This window comes from Telopea speciosissima, chromosome 1 (genome assembly GCF_018873765.1).
Source record: "Telopea speciosissima isolate NSW1024214 ecotype Mountain lineage chromosome 1, Tspe_v1, whole genome shotgun sequence".
Classification (NCBI taxonomy): domain Eukaryota; kingdom Viridiplantae; phylum Streptophyta; class Magnoliopsida; order Proteales; family Proteaceae; genus Telopea; species Telopea speciosissima.
The window spans coordinates 1,410,126-1,434,701 of NC_057916.1; the positions used below are offsets into that span (position 1 = coordinate 1,410,126).

The following is a 24,576-nucleotide window of genomic DNA, read 5'->3' on the forward strand; positions in this document are numbered from 1 at the left end:
TAAAAAATTAGGGATAGCGTTGATATCAAGCCAGCCGCTTGAAGTGAGGCACGCGCGTCTCCGATTCCATAAATAGAGGGTTTGGCGCCCAATTTATTTCAATTGGTTCGGCATCGGAGTTCAGGTATCTTCAGAGCAGACCTTCGCTAGATTTCCGTGCGAAGTCATGATGTATAAGCTAGGGTTTTCAAGGATGAAGAGCTTAGATCAGCTCAGATCGTTATCAAGATCAGTTTCAGGAGCCGTGAAGACCTTCTCGGCATCTTCGCGGTCGCAATCTGATTCATATTCATCGTCAGGCTTCGCAGTTTGAAGCTCACTCTGCAGGTTCTTGCTGAGGAACTCTAATATTTCAATTAAATCGATGGAAAGTCTGAATGCGAGTGATGATATATGTTCTTGATTTGTTCATTTGCAGAGAAATTGACTAAAGCACAAGCCTCCATGAAAACTGATCTTGAAATGGGGTAAAATGGATTCCCACATCTATTTGTCGTAAACTAGGGGATAATTTTTCTGATATCACACACATTTTATGGTGTGTACTTTTTGTAGAAGCTTATTTCATCTTTTCCTTTCACTTCCTGGTTGGCTTCGCCTCTATTGTCGTTTGTTCTCCACAACACTAATACAACTATTTGGATTTTCTCGTATAGACGTAGTTGCCTAAATTAATTGATTTTAAAAAACGTTTTCCCTTAATTTCAATTGCTTGTTCATTTACTAACGGCTAGGTTGACTATTGAATTTCCCCTATATTTTTGTTTATCTGATCAGAGTTACCAAGGTTCAAGTGCCATCGTTTTCTTTCATGCTCAATCTTGAATGTTCTCTTCAACACTTCGGGTTGCATATCATTTTCTTCCTTTTTTAAATAGTTTATTCATCAGTCACTTTTAGATGTTTTCAGTTGTACATAGGTTCATTTTGGTTAATTATGCAGAACTCAAAGCTGAAAAAATCAGCGGAGCATATCTATTTACCAGAGGAGAAATTACAAAAAGCGATCAATGAAAATGCAAGCTCTCAGTGAGGCAGAGTGAAGATGCTAAGCTCTGGAAAGGGCTTGAGTCGAAATTATCTTCTACAAAGACCTTATATGATCAGTTCACTGAAACTCTACAGCAGTTAGCTGGTCAGGTTCAGGATGGTGGGTGCATTCTGATTCTTACATTGTTTGTTTTAGCACATTCAGAGTCTTAAACATTCATAAACTGCATCTACAACTGAGCAAGATAAGAAATTATTTGAAGACAAACTGTCTGCATGTTCAAAAGCCTTTGACATTTGAATCTTTAGATGAATGATCTGTCTGTGAAATTGGAGTCAGTTGAGCAAACTATTAGAATCAATAAGTAATTCCTTGTGAAGTTATTCTTTTGTGAAGATTTTCATTTTGTTTGATCTGTTTCATTTCCTTGCAAAAGGTTGCTGAACTTGCTATCAGGTCAGAAACTACTATTAATGTGGCAGCATGGTACCCATTCTAATGTAAGGCTAATTTTCAAATGAACTAACCCCAGAATTACCCATAATACCATGAAACCCAGGTAGCAAACAAACCCCTAATTCGCAGGACAGTAAGTTAGAAACCAAAATTAGAAAGTAAAATATCAAAATAGAAGGTAAGCAGTTCTAGGCAAACCAGCCAGCAGCTTGATGTCAAACTTGGATCGAAGGAGGGTCCTGGTAACAGGAAGAAAGCATCTAAATCTCAGCCAATTCTGAACAGTGGTTGCAGAGGTATGATCTCCCCAAGTTGCAGCAGCAATAGACTTCTAATAACCCAGCCGATGGCACAAAATAGGAAAAACAGGTGGCTTCTGCGGGCTTGAACAACAAAGCCAAATCAGGGAAAATAAAGCACTCGAATGAAGCCCTTAGGGAGATTGATTGACCCTCAAAATATTAGCACAGTAGGGCCTCTGGTTTCTGGGATAACTTGGAACAAACCAGCAGCCCAGAAAGTAGAAAGTGATCTATCCGCAGGTCTGCAGGGCCTTCACAACCAACAGGTAACCTCCAGCAGCAGCTAGGTTGATGAGTCTTCAAACTGATCTAAGAACTCAATAAAAGAGGCCATGGTTGTAGTGTTGCAGGCAGGGAATCAAAATAGAAAGAGACAGAGAAGGGAGATCGATTGAAGAAGAAGATAGAAGGGATAGATAGATAGGGGATAGGGGTCGCTCTCAGCCTCTCATCCTCTCTCAGGACATGAAATTGCTAAAAGCAAGCTTTTCATTCATCAAAAAAACGTTGGGGAGACCCTTTGGGTCTATTACAATATGTAGGACTAAGTTACTAAAGATAAAACAAAGAATAACTTGCTGCCTAATTAACTCTTAACTTAGTTTTTGTTAGACAACTATTACTAGGACAATAACTCACTAACTTGTTACCCAATTCAACTAAAAATAGAGACAAAACTGAACTCCTAAATTCCCCACACATAGACAAAATTGAATCTTCTAATAAAGCCTCCCTGCAATCTGGTCTTGGGCCCCACAGGATCTTCTAGTAACATTCCCACCAAGGCACTATGGCTTTGACACTGCTCACGTGAACAGCACCTCAGGTACTGTTCACATGAACTGTAACTTTTTCTGACTCTTATTTTGGTCCTTCTATTCTTCATGCTTCGATGTACATCACATTCTACGCTTAATTCTTGTAACATGCTTGATTTTTTGGTAGGGGAGCAAGAGCTTATGGAACTCAGAGTTGAGAAAGAAGAAATGGAGAAAACTTATAGGGATGAACATTGCAGAACCACTGATCTCATAAAGGACAAAGGTTTATGTTTCCTTGCTAGGGATTAAAAAATTTCTCACCAGCCGACTGGTGAGAAATCCTACAGTCGACCTGGTCTGCTTGTTTTCCTTGTCACTTCTCCTGCTGCTTTTCTGGTGAAAAGTTTTAAAATAAATTTAATTGAAAGTATTCTAGTAATTGCAGATTGACCAGTCTTGACAAATTTGACTGGTTTTTGAGAGTTGAAAAGAATGGTACAGGTTCAACATTATGTGTTTGTTAAACAATTAGAAAGTTGCATGAGGATGGTCTTAATTATCAGTTGAAGGGGATGCATCTTCAATTAAGTTCAAAAGAAGATATCTTCAATGGCTTGAGATCCGTTCAGGAAAACTTGGAGAAAGAAAAGAATGTTCTTCATTCTAGCAATGGAGAATTTGCTAAAAAGCTGCTTATATTGGGTCAAGAGATAAAAAGTCTTGAAGACTTTATTCATGGATTAAGGGCAATGTTGATTTGAGTTGGATAAACAAAGTCTGACTGTGTCAAACAATGTTGTCCAGCTAAATTCCGCTTTTGATACTTGCTACAAGTTGTCCAAGAAAGAGAAAGACTTGGCTGCCAAGCATGCTCAATGCCAATTTGATCGAGTCCATGGTCAATTTCTCCATGTTATCTCGGAAAAAAGATTCCTTGCAATCAGTCAATGAATGTCTCAACAATAAGGTCCTTGAGCTGCAAAAGGTTCAAGAATTTGCGATGGTGCAGCATGCTGAGGAATGCCATCTAGCTGAAGCGAAAATTCGGAGGTTGGAGTCCAAGACAGAAACTCTTTTCAAAGAAGACTGAGTTGGAGATGTTGGTAACCAAGTTAAACGAGAAAATCAAGAATCTTACAGAGACTACAAATCAATCTGAAAAGTGAAAACAAAATGGTTTGAAATAATTTTTCTCTGATTCAAGGATAAATTGTAGAATGTTACTTTTCTATTCTAAATCTGTTTTACTGAACTTTGCAGGCGAGATTTGTTGTTGAAAATTTCAACATTAGAATCTGAGAACCAAGATAGTCAAGAGAAGTCACAAGAAATGCTACAAGAGAAAGCAGACAAAATTGGAACTCTTGAGAAAGAGATCGGTAAGCATTTGGAGCTTGTGGATTACCTCGAGAAACAAGTAAGTCATCTTCATGACAGTTCAAAAGAGAAGAACCAGCAATTCAGGGACAGAGTTATATAGTTAGAAGATCAAAAAGAAAGGTTATTGTAACAGTTGGGAGTAAGTTGTATTATTATGTTATGAGAGCTGACTGAGTATTTAACAAACAACCAAATATGTTATTGCAGATTCAATCACAGCTAGCAGTGGCTGACAGAAAACTTGTAGAAGCAAAAAACCAACATGATCTGATGCTGGAAAGTAAACAATTAGCGTTATCAAAGAATTTGAAGGAAATATCTCAGAGGAATGACCAGGTTTTATGTTTTTAACCATTCAGATTACATCAAGTTCCTTATGGTTACACAGTCCCCTTTAGTTTGATGCTAAGAGGAATGTGATTAGGCAATCAATGACATCTGGAGGAAGTACGAGGTGAAAAGCTTGAGATTGTTAATCATGAAAAGGAAAAGGTCTGAGCGTTTAAAGGTTATCTGTTGTGGTTTGCCAATTATTTATTTAGGTGATACGTGCTGACCTTCAGGCAGACAGATTCATTGAAGAAATAGAAGGAAAATGTGATCAGAAATAAACAGAGAGCAAAGAAGAATCGAGGCAATATTTGATGCGTGTTCAGGGGGAACATCTTATTCTGGTATGTTTTAGATTGGTCAGTGGTGGCTCATATATAAAGTTGAACAAATTGATCTTTCTTTCTTCTATGTTCATGATATTCATATTTCCTGTGAATGATAGATGATCAATGATTTCACTTCTCTGAGTTCATGTTTGTAACTTAACATGTTCTGTGAGTTTACAAGTCCCAATTTTTCATACCTGACTTTGCTTCTTGTGTTATGATTTCGGGTTTTTTTTTACTTTCAGTCCATACCTTAGAATCACTGTACTTGCGAAGGGACTAACTTAAATGTGGACTTATGTGAACATAATTCTTTAATTTTTGATTATATTGATAGCCATCTTCATCCATATGATACATGCGGAGATGGTTTCACACATGTAATTTCTTGTACAATTATTGGCACTCCCCATCCGTGAATGAATATGCTTTTTATTAATATTAGAAGAAAAAAAGTATGTGACTCCATGCTTGATGAGAATAAATAACTAGAAATTTTAAGATTATCTCTTAAAACTCTGCTAGACATGTCAATGCAACATCCATAAATCCAGACTTGAACTTATTTTTAATAATGTTTATTTAATTTATATTATCTATGTACATCAGCAAATTAATGAGTTTTTTATTTTCAAACTTTTAAATTGGTTGTTGTGACTTTGATTTTTGTAGGTCTATATGTACACAATGCACTTAGTTGTAGAAGTGGTCGTTGATGAACACCAAACATCTTTCACACTTTACAGGGTTACACTGTTGCATACTGTGTTCATGTAGCACATTCCTAGATATAATATTTGTGCATGTTCTATCAGCACTCTGATACTGTTGGGCATCAGTGTTTTTATGTGCTAAAGCTTCCCTTCTTAGATAAAAGGAAGTCAGTACTTAAAGGAATGACCTTTCTTCAATTTGCAGATTAACCATATCCAGCTGGAGCATGATAAAAAAGAACTGAGTATTAGAGCGGACTACAAGGAAGAGCTGAAACGCATCCAGCTTCATGCTGAAATTGAATTGGAGGAGGTAAACATATCTAAAGTGCTGATATTATCATTGTCTAGGAGCCTTATTCAATTGCTAATTGATTTTGTCAAATTTTAGAAAACCATGCTACTTAGAGAAGAGCATGAGGTTCAGATAGAAGCTGTGAGGCGTCAACATGAAAACGAGTGTAGAAAACTTCAAGAGGCACTTGATCTCCAGAAGTCAAAGGTATACCACATAGGTCTATTTTATCAATTGATTATTTATGTCTTATCTGAACTAAAATGTTAATACATAACAGGAAGAAAGGCAAAGGGCTTTGCTGCAATTGCAGTGGAAAGTAATTAGTGACAATCCACAAGTGGATCAAGAAGTGAACTCAAAACAGGTTTAATACTCTCTCTCTCTCTCTCTCACTCACACACACACACACACACAGGTTAGGATCACAGTCATAGGAAGAATATGGAAATCAGGGTATGCAGGGTAGAATGTAAGGAAGCCATATAACTTAATATCAAGCACTTGGATGCAACTGGAATTCAAGGCAAGTAAAGGGTAGATTCTGTTGATTTTGTGCTCCAAAGATGGGATTGATCCAATGGACAGGTATGCAGAAAACTCAAAAGGGACAATAGAAAAGAGGACAACAGAAAATAGAAAGTAGAGTTGAACTGAGATAACTTCAGATCTGGAGTTCAGATGATCTCTAAACCCTGGTTGAAGGGAGGCCTAATATGGGTGAAGAAACACTCAAAAGATGATGTCCATTCGATGGCTAGATAGCCCTAAAACAATGACTGAAGTTTGAGACCAGAATTGAAAGCTTGATGGAATCGTAGAATGTAACTGAGAAAAGTTTTGAGCAGAATAAAAGTGGGTAATAAATGAGATTATAGAAATAATAAAGAGAGAAGTGTAGAATCAACCTCTGAAGTGAACTTTAAATCACCTTCAATGGCTACCCACGGTAGAATGGAAGAGGGAAGGATATGACCTGGCAACACCACCTAGGCATGCAGTAGGCTTCACCACTCATCATTCCAAGGCTTCATTACCTTGGGTTGCTCTTGTTTCACCACAAGGGCTACTGCTCCATTGACGAAGACATAGTTACTTGACTGCTAAAATCGTTGGAGGGCTGTTCCTTCACTTGTATTTATCAAGGTAAAAGTTTGTGGTACAAGAAAGGAAAGCTTAGCCATCAAGTAACTTATAACTTGACAAAAATAAAAACTTACTATAAGATTTAGTTGCCATAACATCAAAATAGAAACTCCTATGTTTCTAATGGCTTAGCAACTAAAGCTACTACAAAAAGTAGAAACAATGAAAAAATAGAAACTAAATAGATATCCCACATATTGGCAGCATCATGGACCCACAGAATCTGTCACAATATCTCCAAAGCTACTGGTTGGTGGCTACATCCTACATATGGGGCAGAATATGGGTTTGAAGATGGGCTTAAGTATTACCAACATATGGGCCGAAGTATGAGCATGACTAACTTAAGTCGATGGCCTATATCAGCTGGTTCTAACATAAGTCATTGGGCTGGGCCTTCTTCCTCCTGTGCTGGGCTTCCACCCACAGTGTGAAAAGGCTATACATGAGATAGTAAAGTTCGTTCCTGTAAATTTATGAAGCAGGCCATGTATTATCGTAAAGGAATTTTACGCATTAAGTATGAGCAGAAGAGTACAGTACTCAGTACTATTAGTATGTACTGCATAACGGTTATAAGAGCAAATGATGCTGATTACATGATTCATGTTGTTTCAACCCGGACTTGGTTATCTTTAAAAAGTACTGGTTAATGGAACTATTGTATGCCATTCAAAGAGAGAATACAGTCAGATTTGAGAAAACCTAGAAAATGGTCAATTAAGCCTGCTATAGATACTAAAATGAGTGAAAAGTAGCAAGTCTTGAAGGAGACCAGAGTTTAAGGAACCAAGTCAATCATCGAACTGATAGGCTCTTAATTTCAGTTAAAGTGATTTAGACCTTGAGGTAGAGTATGTAAAAACTGGATGCATAGGTTGTCATTCTGATGTAGAGAAGATTTCTGAAGAATTTCTTGATCGGTTGGACCTGCAGAATTCCACCCTATCAGGTCAAAAATACTATTTTGCCAGTGCAACTTCCAATAACTTTTGACTTGGGTGGAATTATGGGAGTTGTAACACCTTTCCGCTAGAAATGAAGCTAAAAGATTGTGGGGAAGCAAGGGCAAAGAAATATGATGATTTGTATAACAATCTGAACACAGGGGAAAAAACTATCTTTAGAATAGCTAAAGTTAGAGAAAGGATGAGTAGTGATTTCGACCCTGTGAGATGTTTTAAAAGTGAAGATGAGTTCTAATAAGGGATGAGGACTATGGCAACCTAAGCTCAATAAGCTTGGAAATTTGTTTAGTTGTCGAATTTAGGTTAAACTCTCTCCTCAATTTTGTGGTTTAGCTTGACTAACCAAGTTGTTTAACAAGATTATGGGTACTAAAATGCTAGATGAATGGTGGAAAAGTAATGTAATCCTAGATGGGGATAAAGCCAACTAGAACCAGAACCAGGATTTACTAGGGTTTAATGGATTGGCTAGGGTGGAATTAGATAAATAGTGAAGTTAGGGTTAGGGTTTGAGAAGGAGATTAATGTAGGGATGTAGGGTTTATAATGAGTATTATGGCTAGGGGCTTGGATTGAGTTTCCCAAACAGTGAGGGGGAGATTCGGTCCAAGTTTAGGCTGCTTCTAATGGTGGAATCAGGTTGGGCAGGTTTTAGGTTATGGAAGTGATGTTTGGAGATGGAGGGATATTAGGGTTTGGCTTAGAGGGTTAGGAACAGAAGGGTTTGGGGATGGAGATCTACTTACTGGTTATTGGATGGATCCTTGAATTGGTAGCAGATTTGGATAACTGAGCCATGATCCTTCAAACAATCAGCAGTAGCAAACTTGAACAAATCTGAATGCACACGAATGAGAGAGACAATGTACTTGTGAAGGCTATCTCAGCCTCACCTTCACAGCCTATCTCAGGACAGTGGAATGCAACAAAGCAAATTTCTTATTCATTAAATCGTGGGGGGCTCAATGGAGCTCTTACATTATATAGCCTTCAAGGCTGGATGAAATATAAATCCTAACTAGGACTAGGACTCAAAATAGGAATAGGAATGCCAACTAGGACTAGGACTCAAAATAGGAATAGGAATGCCAACTAGGACTAGGACTCAAAACTAGGACTTCTAATTAGGATTCAGATTTGAACTAGGAATCCTAATTAGAATTACAACTTAATAAAGAATAAAACATAATAAAAACAAATAAAGCAAATACTAATCTAAATCCCCACGACTGCTGTTGGTGTAGGGAAGAATCCCTACACCTACCCGATGGCTAATTATGCTGGTGTAGGGAAGAATCCCTACACCTGCGGCTGGTTTTAGACAGCCAGTTTACATCAACTCCCCCCTTCTCAAAAACATTCGTCTCCGACAAATGGATGAAAGACATGTAGCTCTCGTAGAGATCAAGATCAAGGCGCCTGAAGTCGTCGGCGTGAATCCAGGTACTGTCACTATCAGGGCGATCCTTCCATTTAACAAGGAAAGAGTAATAGCCGTGACCACCCCGCATAGTAGTGAACTTGTTGTCAAGCACATTCTCAATGACATCAGTAGTAGGAGTGGTAAACTGTGGGAGGCGGAGAGCATGTGCAGTATCACCGTCGTCCGAATGGTGGCCGACATAAAGAGTGAGATCGGCCACGTTGAAAACATTGTTAATCTTCATAGACGGAGGAAGCTCGAGCATATAGGCATTGGTCCCAATGCGTTGTTGCACCTTGAAAGGACCCATTTTGCGAGGGTGGAGCTTATGATTGGCTCCAGGAGGAAGTCGCTCAGGAGAAATACGGACCATCACCAAATCACCAGGTTGGAATTCCACGTATCGGCGATGACGATCAGCTGCTGCCTTGTAACCTTCATTGTTAATAGCAATGCGTCGGCGAACGTCGGTATGGACCTCGGTGATGTGGCGGAGGAACTCATCAGCGTCCACACTAACACGAACATGAGGAGGAAGAGGAAGCAAGTCCACGGGGCGCTTGGGTTGTAGACCCAAAACAATCTCAAATGGAGCACGACCAATGGTCCGATTGACAGAACTATTGTACGCGAACTCGGCAATATTAAGGACAGAAGGCTAATCTCTCGCATGATCACGAACAAGACATCGGAGGAGATTGCCTAAACTGCGATTAACCACTTCAGTCTGCCCATCTGTCTGAGGATGAAAGGCGGTGGAGAACTTTAGCTTGGTATTGGTCTTCATCCACAAGGTCTTCCAAAAATAGCTAGTGAATTTGACATCACGATCAGAAACAATAGACTCGGGTAGCCCATGAATACGTACTACCTCTTTGAAGAAGAGCTTGGCGATGTGACTTGCATCAAATGTCTTCCGACAGGGAATGAAATGAGCCATTTTCGAAAACCTGTCCACCACCACAAATATAGAGTCATGACGCTCCCGTGTAGATGGGAGACCGAGAACGAAATCCATACTGATATGTAACTAGGGTGCATGAGGCACTGGAAGAGGTGTGTAGAAGCCCATGTTTTGCTTATCACCCTTGGCAAGCTGACAATCTCGACAACGCTGAATCACCTGTTGGACGTCACGTTGAAGACGTGGCCAATAATACAAATCAGCAACTGCAGCATATGTCTTGCTAATGCCAAAATGCCCTCCCATGCCACCGCTATGTAGTTCCCTAATGAGGTGCTGCCGAAGGGATGTGTTAGGGATACATAGGTGTGTCCCGAAGAAGAGATATCCATCACGTAGGGAGTATTTGGCATCAGTACCGCCTTGCTGTAATGTAGTATGAATGAGGGAAAAATCAACATAAGCCGTGTACTCATCTCTGATATGTTCGATGCCTGTGCTGTGAGTAGAAGAGGTGGATAAGGTGAGAACTTTCCGACTTAGCGCATCAGCAACCTGGTTCTCTTTGCCTGCCTTGTACTTCAGAACGAAATGAAACTCTTGGAGATAGGCGATCCATTTAGCATGGCGGTTGCTTATGGATCGCTGAGAATGGAGATACTTAAGGGCCTCATGGTCAGAGTATAGAATAAATTCTTTGCCCACAACGTAGTGTCTCCAATGCTTTATAATCTGGATAACTGCATAAAGCTCCAAATCATAGGTAGAATAACGCCGTTTAGCATCGTTGAGTTTCTCACTATAGAAGGCAATGGGATGATTTGATTGCATGAGAACTCCTCCAATCCCAACATGGGATGCATCTGTAGCCACCTCAAATATGACATCAAAGTTTGGGAGTCGTAGAACAGGTGCCTCGGTCATCTTTTGCTTGATCAAGGAAAATGCTTTGGTAGCAGCCGGTGTCCATTGGAATTTGCCCTTACTTTCTCTCATGCACTCAGTAATGGGTGCCATGATGCCGCTGAAGTTCCGAATAAAACACCGATAAAAAGATGCTAGGCCGTGGAAACTCCTAACCTTTGTCAAGGTGTGTGGCACTGGCCAATCGACTATGCTTTGCACTTTCTCCGGATCAACTTCAACCCCGGCTGAAGATATAATAAACCCAAGGAAGATAACCTTAGGTAACATAAAAGAACACTTTTTGAGGTTGATGAAGAGTTTCTCTATACGTAACACTCTCATCACTTGCTTTAGATGATCGAGATGCTCCTCGGTGGTGTGGCTATAGATAAGAATGTCATCAAAGTAAACCACAAGAAACTTATCGATGAATGGACGAAGTACCTGTGTCATTACATGCATGAAGGTGCTTGGAGCATTTGTGAGACCGAAAGGCATCACCTTCCATTCATATAGACCATCCTTTGTCTTGAAAGCAGTCATCCACTCATCTCCTGGGCGGACCCGAATCTGATGATATCCGCTCTTTAAGTCAATCTTCGAAAAGATGGAAGCACCTGTGAGCATGTCTAACATGTCGTCAAGTCTTGGAATAGGAAACCTGTATTTGACGGTGATCTTGTTTATTGCCCTGCTATCAATATACATCCGCCATGTACCATCTTTCTTTGGAGTAAGTAATGCTGGAACAGCACATGGGCTCATGCTCTCAACAATAAACCCCTTGCGAATCAGGTCATCCACTTGTCTCTTGAGCTCGGCATGCTCAGTAGGGCTGAGACGATAAGTGGGTAGATTTGGTAGCACCGAACCTGGTACTAGATCAATGGTATGCTGAATATCCCTCATCGGAGGTAGCTCATCTGGAAGATCGTCTGGTACTAGATCTGAGAAATCATCAAGCAGATCTTTTATGGACTTGGGATGAATAGTGGTAGGGGTTGGTGACACTGCTCTCGTGACTAGGGCTAGTATCAACCCTATCTCTTCACTTGTAGTAAGGAATTCTCGGTGAGGCAGGGACAGAATTCGTTGCTCCATGGGTTGTGCTTTAGTAGTACTAGTACTAGCATGTGGTGTCTTCTCGCTTGACCCTCCTTTCATTGGCTGTCTATTGTCAATAGTTTTCAAGACTGTTGTCGCTTGGGCAGCTCTAAGCCTTGGCTTCATCAATAGTACATTGGGGGGGTTGAGAACCAGTGGTTTCCCTTTGAAGTCAAAGAAACACTGATTTTTTGTACCTCTCGTCAATACATTGTTATCATACATCCATGGTCTCCCAAGTAAGACATCAGTCAGAATCATAGGAATTATATCACACCAGACATTCTCCTCGTAACCAGAAATCTTGAGTGGCACTGAGCATCGCTGATTAACCTCTAAAGTATTATTATTAAGTAAGGATACCTTGTATGGTTGTGGGTGAGGTTCAGCTTTAAGCTTCTCTTCAATGAAAAAAGCTTTAGAAACCATGTTGACACAACTACCGCTGTCCACGATCACTTGTGCTGTTGCTGTCCCGCTATCCATCAGTGTATAAAAGATGCAATGTCGACGCCAGTCCTCTCCTTTAGATTCAGCAACCAGAATGCGAGTTACTACATTTACCTCATAAATTTCGTCTTCCAAAGCATCATCAGTCTTCTCCCTCAAGAGCAGCATTAACGGCCCAATTGTCATTAAACTGCGGGTCACAAACTTGGACATCTGGACTAGTTTCCATGGCTGTAATCACTGAATTGGACTTCCCTCTTTGGGGGCAGTACCTTACATAATGACCATCTTGTTGGCAATGGAAACACTTGTTAGGTGTTTGACTACCCATGGGGGCCTTACCCTTTTCCTCTGTAGTGGATCCTTGAACTGGTAGCAGATTTGGATAACTGAGCCATGATCCTTCAAACAATCAGCAGTAGCAAACTTGAACAAATCTGAATGCACACGAATGAGAGAGACAGTGAACTCGTGAAGGCTATCTCAGCCTCACCTTCACAGCCTATCTCAGGACAGTGGAATGCAACAAAGCAAATTTCTTATTCATTAAATCGTGGGGGGCTCAATGGAGCTCTTACATTATATAGCCTTCAAGGCTGGACATGAAATATAAATCCTAACTAGGACTAGGACTCAAAATAGGAATAGGAATGCCAACTAGGACTAGGACTCAAAACTAGGACTTCTAATTAGGATTCAGATTTGAACTAAGAATCCTAATTAGAATTACAACTCAATAAAGAATAAAACATAATAAAAACAAATAAAGCAAATACTAATCTAAATCCCCACGACTGCTGTTGGTGTAGGGAAGAATCTCTACACCTACCCGATGGTTAATTATGCTGGTGTAGGGAAGAACCCCTACACCTGCGGCTGGTTTTAGACAGCCAGTTTACATAAAAAAGTAACGTAGTCCCAATTTAAAAAAATTAAGGTGATATTCAGAGCTTCAAAAATTACAAAAGCATAAAGCTTTCAAGTCGTACGATGAAGTCATGCGTGAGTGTTATTGATACCCATCTAAAGAAGCAAACTACTATTCTGGAGAACCAATGTGGCTTTATGTCAGAAAGATCCAAAGTGGAAGCTATTTTCTTACTTAGGAGATTTGGCGGACACAAATGGGAAATTGAAAGTTGGGAAATCTTGGATTAAAATCTTCTCCAATGTGTTGAGCTCTCAACAATCTTAGCATCCATCCAAATTTTGCTGCTACAAGGCTGGCAGCCAAGGAAATGGAATAATTCACTTTCCATTTGAGATTATAAATACCCTCTTTGGTTTTAGTATTGTCTAAAATGCACTTTAAGATCCCATTTCCTTGGCTACCAGCCACAAGTGTAGCAGCAAAATTTCGTCTGCAGCACCCAATTTTGGGCGTGGATCTTTTTCCATTTTGTTAGGTTAAGCAAAAAATAGGAGTGAGAGAAACAATTAAAAAAAAAAAAAAAAAATAGGTAGAGAGTTGTGCGCCCCTTCCCTCCTATTTTCTCCATTGTGGTTTAAAAAAGATTGTTAGGGAAATTTAGAAGTTTACTTTTACTTTTTTCTTGGGTGGCATGAGTAGTTGAGTGCTAACAAATTATGAGGATTTCAATTAGTAGTGGATATAAATCACATTAGAAACCTACATCTTGTAATTTCCGTTCTTATCTAAGTAGATCTAAGATATTGTCCCTAAAAAAAGGGGTTTTGTACATGTAGAAAACAACAAGATTAAATGATTTTACAAATTTATCCTTTAAAGTGAAAAGACCAACCCTCCCTCCTATTTTCTCCTATTGGAGAGGATTTTAATCTGTCTGGGTGCATCTTGCGGCCCCGTGCATAAAACATTTTTCCTTCATTTATTTTTTGGGAGGGGGGAGAGGTTGTTTAAGAACAATCATTGTAAGTAATACTAGTACATGATATGGCTTGTGTACATGGTTCTAGAAATTGGATCAAAATTGGTACAAGAGGTCGATTTAAATTGGAAACAGCTGATTCCAGTTTGGATTAATGCTGATTCCTATAATTTATTTTGGAATCGGATATAAATGCTCTTTGATTGTCATTCTTTCTTTCATTCTTAGTCTATAAGATAATAGAAAATCAATGAAAATCATCTCTTGTAGAAAAATGTATAGGTATTTTAGATCAAAATTCCAAAAAATACTGATTTGTGGAAATCTTTATTATTATTTTTTTCGATTCCAATTTCTAAAGTTCCGACCAATACAAGCTGACTTTGGATTGATTCTGGTCTGATTAAATTGGAATTATTGGAGGCTGAACCATGTGTCTAATTGTGTGGGTTGTAAAACCTTGGTTGTGTAGTTCAGCTTATAGATGTAATAATTATACATTAGTAGAGAGATATAGATATTTCGGAACCTCATTGTTGAGGCAGGGCAGCACAAAACAAAAGTTACGTAAGGCCACTATAAGCTTGGTCTTTATATTGCACCAAACAGATCCTTGTTTGGGATACAAGGCCCATATAGGACCCCCTAAATTTACAGATAAGATCCCAAAGTAGACCCAAGAACATAAGATAACGCCAGATATATATAATTTAACAAAAATTAAATTTTATAGAATACTCATACAGAGTGAAGTTGAAGGAAAAAGATTTCTTAGGAATACAAATATATCATTCAAATCCATGATCTCACAACTATAGCATCTAGGTTACAGGCTTACAGCCGATGACAATTAAGCTTCAAGATTACACATAACTAAATTTAACTTGGTTACGTGGCACAATGGAAAGAAGTGGGACAAGGTGGAATGGGTACCTCTACGGTCCCTTCTAACATTAAGACCACCTTCTTCATAGAGGGACGAAGGGACGGCTCATCCTGGATACACGAAATAGCGATTCTAACCATCCTATCCAACATTATATAGTCCACCTCTTCATCACTCACAAGCTTATAAAGATCACCAGCCTCAAAACAGTCCCAGACCCAATCTGTGAGGATGATTTCTTCCTCTGGAACATTCAAATCAATTCCCCTTCGACGACATATTATCTCCAAAAACACAACCCCATAACTGTAAACATCTGCTTTAACTGTTACAGGCAAGTTCCGGTGCCACTCAGGTGCAACATACCCTCTTGTCCCTCTGATCCCAGTCCGAGTTCTAGTTTGGTCTGCCTTTAACAGCTTTGACAATCCAAAATCAGCAATCTTTGGACATCGGTTCTCGTCCATTAGGATATTTTGAGGCTTTATGTCACAGTGGATGATCTGGGTGTCACACTCTTCATGTAGGTAGAGAATACCTTTAGCTATGTTGAGAGCAATTCCCACCCTTTCATGCCAACATGGTGGTGTTTCAGAATTGAAGAGATCCATTGCTCATATACTCATACACCAAAAGCCTATTTTGGCCATCACAACAATAACCAAGTAATTTAACTAGGTTTCTGTGATGAGTTTTTGCAATTACTCTCATCTCAGTCTGAAATTCTCTCTCTCTTTCATCCAACACTTTGTCTAATCTCTTGACAGCTACAAATCTCTTGTCATTTGACAAGGTTCCTCTAAACACCGTACTGAAAGCTCCCCTGCCCAGCACTTCTTTGAAATCTTCTGTCACTTTCTCAAGCTCATCATATGTAAATGATCGAAGTCCGATCTCCTCAACTAATCCCATGTTTGCCTGACCTGAGAGCTTGATATATGCCCAAACACGATACCGGTAAACAAGAAAGCCCGAAAATGCTAATACCATAAATGCACAAGCATTAAAAGCAAGACTGGTAATTAAGATAACTTTACTTGGCCCATCGTCCTTTGTGTTGATGGTGGGAGCCGTGAGGCTACCACCCTTGGTGGTGGTGGTGGTGCTACCCCCCTTGGTGAGGTTACGACTGCTGTTGCAGGCTTTAATAAAAGTTACGGTGGCTACTTCTAGTTCTCTTCTTCCGTATTTCAATGGGAGCGCATGTTTTTTGCAGTCCTTGCCATCTGCAAACGATGCAGCTTCACAGTTACTGTCTGCCAAGCAAGCATCTTTGCATTCTCCTTCAGTTTGGGCTGATAAAACTGAATATTGATCATCTTTCCATACGATGTTGTCCAGGGTAGACATGAAATTATTTTGTGTTTGGTTTTCACAGTCAACATTTAACTTTCTCTTGCAATCCGAACTTTGTTGACTCTCATCGATGAAGTTGAAACCTGGAATACAGCTGCATATGGCCCCACCCTGATCCATGATAGTACAATACGCGTTCGAGCCGCAAATGCCTTTGGGTTTACACTTGTCGGTGGATGATTCCCACATGATCGACCACTTACTCTTGTTCTGATCATCCACACCAATGGAATAGACTCTGAAGATCCCATCAACATCAATGGTCATACGATAAAATACTGTACTGTTGATAGCCGGAGTTCCACCGGTAGATAGATTCTTAACAGTGACACCGAAACTATTAAACAAATAGAGGGATCCACAATCATCAAGCTTTAATGTCACGTTGTCTCCTGGAAGATACGTATTGGTACCTGATCCCCAATATGCATATGGAGTTGTCTCCGGAGTTCCAGTGGGGTATTGAACAAGGTTGCCGTCATTCTGCATCTTGAGCCGAAATCTTCCGTTTGAGTGATCGGTTTCTGATACTGTAGAGATTAGCTCACTCCCTGCGAGAAGACTTTGACTTGGCAGAAGGGTATTGGTAGGTTCTTTAAAACTTTGCCATATGATCTCTCCGCTTGAATAATATAGAACGAAATTGCCGGTGTCAAGCATGGAAGCCCAAGCGATAGCCTGCACGTAATCTCCAAGATATCTTTGTTGGTCTTGTGTGAGTTGCAGGATGAGACTACCATCACTAGTAAGGAGCAAGGTAGCGTTGCTAGACAAAGGTGGATCGTCTGGGTTTGCTGTCCATACTACTGTCCGCTCAGGTATTTGGGCAAACCAAATACCAATGGCAAACCCATTTCCTTGTGGATAAAATCCAAAGGCAAATCGACCAGAAGGAGAAACCCATGATGAATTGGTAGAGGAAGGGGAGAGAGAGGAACCTAAGCTAATGTTGGATGATCTTAGATGATGAGCTGCTACTACCACTACTACAGAAAAATACAGTGCAGAGAGGAGTTGTAGAAACACAAAGGTACCAGTTGCTGCCATGAGAATTGGAACAGAACTGTTGTTCTTTGGGTGTGATCTAAGAACATTTTGTTTAATTGGCCTCTTTTTATAGGTTTTTTCTGTTAACAAGAATACAAAAGGTAGTTTCAAGTCATCGTTTCACACTAAAATTTGTAAAAGCACTACCGTGGTCAATGGGTTCGGAGTGAATACGGATGTGGGATGAAGAGTTCAAAACACTTATCTTTACAGCCGCGGGAAGTGCTTTGCAACTTTTAAGCTGATTATTACCTCGAATGAACATGGCGGTTCAAATTAAAAGTTTTAAACGCCAGTTAATTATTTCTTAATCTTTTTCAACAAAAAAAATAAAAAAAGGACTTCACAGGCACAACGTGAAACAGTATGTGCAAACAAAATTCTAACTTTCCCTCAGTTAGGAACGGTGGTATAGCAATAAATGCTGTATTATATGAGCTATACCCCAATGTTAGTTATCTTCTCTTGTACAATTTATTCATTTTTGTATCCTGTTATAACATGAACAAGTGAAATCAATTTTTCATTGCGATTTAAGTTCAAAAGCAAATCGATCTAAACCGACTGAAATCCAAAGTTTTTTTAACAGTTTGATTTTGGTCTCACTCACTCTTAAACCAAAACCAATTCTACTTTATCGAAACCAGACCGAACCAACTGCTAAACAGCCCTAATCTGGATGTAAATGTGCCTAAGCAGTCGACGCGTCTACGTGTTTTGGTCTTCTACCCCGTGTAAGTGGTCAAAAAGTGAGTCGTATTACGTTCATGAGTCATGAACTTCGTGGGATTCCCTAACAAAGCTGAGGTCATGGTTGCTGATCACTTTCCTTGCCATCTTTTTTGTTGTTTCCTTGCCATCTTATGAGCTGAAAAAGAAAAGCTAGTTGTCCAGCTAAGTATGATACGACTGATCAAAGAGATGGATTTCAAAAATTAAAAAAAAAAAAGAAAAAGAAAAGAGGGTAAATTACATGTCACCCCTTGGTTTGCAAACAAAACTCAGATCATCCCTTGATTTTTGAAAAAACTCAAATCACTCCCTCTATAGTAACAGTGTTAGTTTGTTGTTAATTATTGGTGTGAAAGAATTATTTTACCCTTGTAGTAAAACATTATATTAAATTTACAATATACTACTAAAGGGTAGTTTAGAAAATTAAATTTATTTAACTTGGTAACATCATCACTTAACGACATAAAACTAATGTTAGGGACTAATTTATCGTATTGGGGTCTAAACCAGGGGGTGATCTGAGTTTCGTTCAAAAATCAGGAGGTGATGTGTAATTTACCAAAAAAAAAAAAGAGGGGATGACTTCTTTCTTTCTTTCCTTTCAAAGTTTCAATGTTATGCAATGGACAGTTCTGGGCAATCAGAGAACCCACAATGTTTTGTCTTTCTTCTGGGTGCTTCCTTCCTCCCTTTCCAAGCATTCTGTTTCCAAGCATTCTGTTGATCTTAACCTTTACGTAAACTGTCTCCTTAATTTGCTCGTCCTCTGTTCTAAATCTCTATTCTTTTGCTTTGCTTTACCCACATCCTTGATCTTTTAACATTTTTTAATCAATTACTTTCATTTACCTAATTTTTTTTATTCCCAGGAAATTTCCTCTTTCAGTTCCCTCTCCCCGATCGCTCTCACCACTCCACTTTCAGCTCTCCATTGGTTCCTGTATCATATTTTAATTGACCAGTTTCATTTACCTTTTGAGATTCATATGGAGGACATCAAGATCCTAATGGAGAAGAGAACGATAGGGCCTGCGGTATCGGTAATGGAGAAGCCCCTGCTGCCCCAACTCCATCGCCTTTGCCGTTGCTAGAGGGCTTGCAGCCCCCTCACCAAACCAACTGGGATACCGCTTTAACTCAGGTACCCCACAATATCTTTGAATACTTCTTTTAAGCTAAAGCCTCTTCTTCACCCAACACCCAACAAATCTTAAGGCTTAGCCCATCTTTAACTTTATTTAAATCCAAAAAGAAGCCCATAAGAACCCAAATCTTAAGGCCCAGCCCACCTTTGGTTTTATTTTGCTATCGACTCTATAGGGTCTCGGGGCTTGTGTGTTTTGTGGAACTCCTCTGTATTTCTACAGATTATGATAGCTTTCAAGGTGGAAGAATAAAGGCCAACCATCAGATATAGAGAATTTGTTGACATATGTACTCTAATGGATATAGGGATCACATGGACCATATTATACCTGGTCCAACCGGGCAACCAGAGATGGAGGTGTTTAAGAAAACCCATCATTTTAAGTAATGCTACTAGTCTACTATTGCTTGATATGAGTTGTGTAAATGGTTTTAGAAATCGGAGCAGAATTGATAAAATAGGACAATTTAAATCAGAAATGGTTGATTCTGATTTGTAGTAATGTCGATTCCTCCTGCAAATTATTTTGGAATCAGATATTAATATTCTTTAATCTTCATTTTTTTACTCAGTACAATAGCAGAAAAACAATTAAAATTACTTCTTGTAGAAAAATGTACAAGTCTTTTGAATAAAAACTCCACTAAATCACCGATTTATGGAAATTTTATTCTTTTTCTTTTCGATTCCAATTTCTAGATTTCTGACAGTTTCTATCTGATTTTGATCACTGTAGGCCAATCCTGTGTCTGATTCTGGGTTTTTAAAACTTTGGTTGTGTACTTTAGCATATAGATGTAATAATTATGTATGTTAATTACCAAAAAAAAAAAAATGAATTAATAATTATGCATTAATAGAGATATATAGATATTTTGGAATTTCATCCTTCGAGGTAGAGCATCACAAAACCAAGGTAGCGTTAGGCCTGTATAGTACCCCCTAAATAACCAAGCTTGATCTTTATGTTGTGCTGAATAGGTCCTTGTTTGGGATAGTAGGCCCGTATAGTACCCCCTAAATTTGGAGATAAACTCCTAAGGCTTCGTTTGGTTGCATGGGAAATTAAAGGGAAGGGAAGGGAAATTTTCACACTTAAAAAAAGAATTTTTATAATCATTACCCCATGTGATACCATGTGACAATACAATTTTTATCTCTTACAATTCTGACACCTTCCAATTCCCCTACAATCCCTCACATGGGAGCTGAAATAACCACTTACCCATTGCTTGGACACACTTCTCAAGGCAGTGGGTAAATGGTCATTTCACTCCCATGTGAGGGATTGTAGGGAATTGGAGGGTGTCAGAATTGTAGGTGATAAAGATCTCAATAACTCCAAATCATTCCATATTTGGTTATTAAATTAGAGAAGTTGGAGGAAAAAGATTTCTTAGGAATATATACAAAATAGCAACACATCATTTTAGGTTGATTAATAATATATCAATCATACTACCCATGGTCTCAAAATTTTTGTAACATCAAGTTTACAACCGATGACAATAAGGCTTCAAGATTACACAATTCTGACTAATTAGTTACATGGCACTCAGAAAAGAAGTGGGACAAGGAGGAGGAATGGGTACCTCTACGGTACCTTCTAACATCAAGACCACCTTCTTCATGGAGGGACGAAGCGAGGGCTCAACTTGTATACACAAAATTGCGACTCTAACCATCTTATCCAACATTGTGTAGTCCACCATCTCTTCTTCACCCACCAGCTTACCAAGTTCACCAGACTCAAAACAGTCGTAGACCCAATCTGTGAGGATGATTTCTCCCTCTGGAACATTCGCATCAACTCTCCTTTTATGGCATATTATCTCCAAAAGCACGACCCCATAACTGTAAACATCTGCTTTAACCGTTATAGCCAAGTTCCGGTGCCACCACTCGGGTGCAACATACCCTCTCGTCCCTCTGATCCCAGTCTGAGTTCTGGTCTGGTCTACCTTTAACAGCTTTGACAATCCAAAGTCAGCAATCTTTGGACATCGGTTCTCGTCCATGAGGATATTTTGAGGCTTTATGTCACAGTGGATGATCTGGGTGTCACACTCTTCATGTAGGTAGAGTATACCTCTAGCTATGTTGAGAGCAATTTCCACCCTTTCATGCCAACATGTTGGTGGTCCTAATTCATCGGAGGACTTGAAGTGGAAGTCCGCAAGTGATCCATTGCTCATATACTCGTACACCAGAAGCCTGTTTGGGCCATCACAACAGTAACCAAGCAATTGAACTAGGTTTCTGTGATGGGTTTTGGCAATTACTCTCATCTCACTCTGAAATTCTCTCTCTCTTTCATCAAACAATTTGTCTATTCTCTTGACAGCTACAATCCTGCTTCTTCTGTCAATATTATTTGACGAGAATATTGTTCCTTTAAAAACCGTGCTGAAACCTCCCTTACCCACCACTTCTTTGAAACCTTGTGTCACTCTCTCCAGCTCAGAATAAGTAAATGATCGAAGTCCTCCAATCTCCTCAACTAATCCTATATTATTATTATTATTGTTTGCCTGATCTGAGGAGATCTTTTTATATGCCAAAACACGGTTTTGGTAAACAAGGAAACCGGAAAATGCTAGTACCATAAATGTACAAGCAGTGAATGCAAGAGAGATAATTAAGATACCTTTAGTACTTAGCCCGCCTTTACTTGGACTTGGAGGAGTGGTACCGGAACCGGTGGGGCTGCAACCAACGTCTCTCGCTGACAGCTTTAACAAAAAATGTAGAGGTCTTGGCGTTGGCAGGGGTTGAATCTACTTTTGCTCTTCCGTATCTAAAAGGGAAACTCAGTTTTCTGCACTGTTGATATGTAAACGATACAGCCTCACAGTACTTGTCTGCCAAGCAAGCCTCTTTGCAATCTCTTTCAGTTGTGGATGCTGTAATTATGTAATATGGATTTCCTTCCCATGCGGTGTCTTCCAATATAGACATTGTTTCGACGACTTCACAATCCTGATGATGATCACCATATAAGAAGTACTTTCGTTCACAACCTAAACTTTTGCGAGTCTCGTCAGTGAAGTTGAAACCAGGAATACAATTGCATACGACCCGCTGATCCATGGGTGTATTATACGTACAAAATGCATTCACACCGCAAATGCCCTTGGGTTCACACCTATCGGCCAATGATTCATAGTTGATCGACCAATTACTCTTCTTCTGATCATCCACAATAGTAGTACTCTTAATAAGGGAATAGACTCTAAGGATCCCATCAACATCGATCGTCATACGGTAAAAAACTACCGTCCTGTTGTCGATGGGAGTACTTCCACCGGTGAATAGACTCAGTATAGTGACACCCATAGTATTAAGCAAATACAGGTGTCCATCATCATCAAGATTTAATGTCACGTTCCCACCTTGCCCATCAGTACCTGATGCCCAATATGCTTTTGCAGGTGTTTGTGGATTTTCATTGGGGGTATTGAACAAGGTTGCCGTCATCGCTATGCATGTTGAGCTTAAATATTCCAGTTGAGTGGTCAGTTTCTGATAGACTAGAGAACAGCTCCTGCCCTGCGAGTAGCCGTTGGCCTGGGACAAGTGTGTCAGTAGGGGAATCAAAACTTTGCCAAAAGATATTTCCGCTTGAGTTATATAGAACGAAATTGCCGGTGTCAAGCATGGAAGCCCAAGAGACAGAATTGTAATCCACGTACCCAATAGATTTATTTTGGTCTTGTGATGTGGTTTGCAGAATCAACATACCATCGATTGTAAGGAGCAACATAGCGTTGGTAGATAGAGGTGGATCGTCTCGGTATGCTGTCCATACGACGGTACGTTGCTGTATTTTTTCAAACCAAATTCCAATGGCAAACCCGTTGCCTTTTGGATAAAATCCAAAGGCAAATGTACCAGAAGGAGAAAGCCAGGATGAATTGGTGGAGGAAAGGGAGAGAGAGGAACCTAAGCTAATGTTGGATGATCTTTGCTGAGCTGCTACTACTGCTGAAATATGAAGTAGTGCAGAGAGAAATACTAGAAACACAAAGGTAGCAGCAGCCATGAGAGTCGGAAGAAGGGAGAGTAGTTGGGCTTGTCTGTGATCTACAATTGTCTGTCTAAGTAGTAGTAGTAGTAGTAGTAGTAGTTGGCCTCTTTTTATTATTACTGGTAACAATAAGAAGAAGAATAGTCAAGGTTTCATACTTAGAATAATTGTTAAAGCAATAATAACCATTGTCTAAGCGTGTTAGGGATGTAGAATATTGAAGAAGTCTATTTTGTTCGGTCTATTAGCAATGGCTGTAACGGTCATCGTATGCCATACGATGGGGAGTGGGTCCCACCCACTTGCGTGGTCCGGCACTCTAGAACAATCACAGAGCACTACTCCTACAGTCCTAGGACTCTTTCAATTTCTACTCTTCTCTATACGTTATGCTTTGACTAGTGACTACAGCTCTACAAAAGAAGGGAAAATTTGCTCTACAAAAGAAGGGAAAATTTCACGGACACTCCCTCTAAATATGCAAAATGTCACAGACATCTCAAACTTGGAATAAATATCAACTTTTCCTTTGACGTTAAGCTCAGTTAGCATCCAAAGTTAAAATGTCTAATTTACCCTTTAGTAATTTCAATACAAAATTCTAAAAGTTAAAATGTCCATTTTACCTTCTCCTAACGTTCTCTGCCTCATCACCATCGTCATCGTCTTCAACTTCAATGGCGTCGGTGGCGTCATTTGCTTCTTAAGAATATCAAAGCTGAAAGCGAAGAGGTCGTTGCCACCACCACGACGCCTGATGTGAGTGGAGCAAGAGTCCTCGTCGCCTCCATTGCTGGAAGCTTCAGCATTAACGATAAAAGAATTCGAAGTCCCGGAGTCGTCCAATTGTCTTCCGAATCCATCGAGTAGCTTGTCCGCCATCATCTCATCTTCAATGCAGGTTGAATCAGCCGAAACAACATTAAGATCCAGCATAACTCCTATAAATTTGTGAAATTCCCCTCTTTCTATTTCTGATTTTTCGTTTTGGCTTTGAAGATTCCAGAAAGTGGGGTGTATCTGTGAAAGAAGAGCTAGAGCCAGTAAAGGTATCGGCAAGAAAAAAAATA

General features: G+C 39.6%; 3 pseudogenes; 1 reads left to right on the forward strand and 2 right to left on the reverse strand.

The window, feature by feature from the left end:
• Positions 1-169: 169 nt before the first annotated feature.
• Positions 170-7,356, forward strand: LOC122640432 (annotated as a pseudogene).
• A 7,840-nt stretch (positions 7,357-15,196) lies between these two features.
• Positions 15,197-17,602, reverse strand: LOC122640595 (annotated as a pseudogene).
• A 3,370-nt stretch (positions 17,603-20,972) lies between these two features.
• Positions 20,973-23,541, reverse strand: LOC122640730 (annotated as a pseudogene).
• Positions 23,542-24,576: the final 1,035 nt, after the last annotated feature.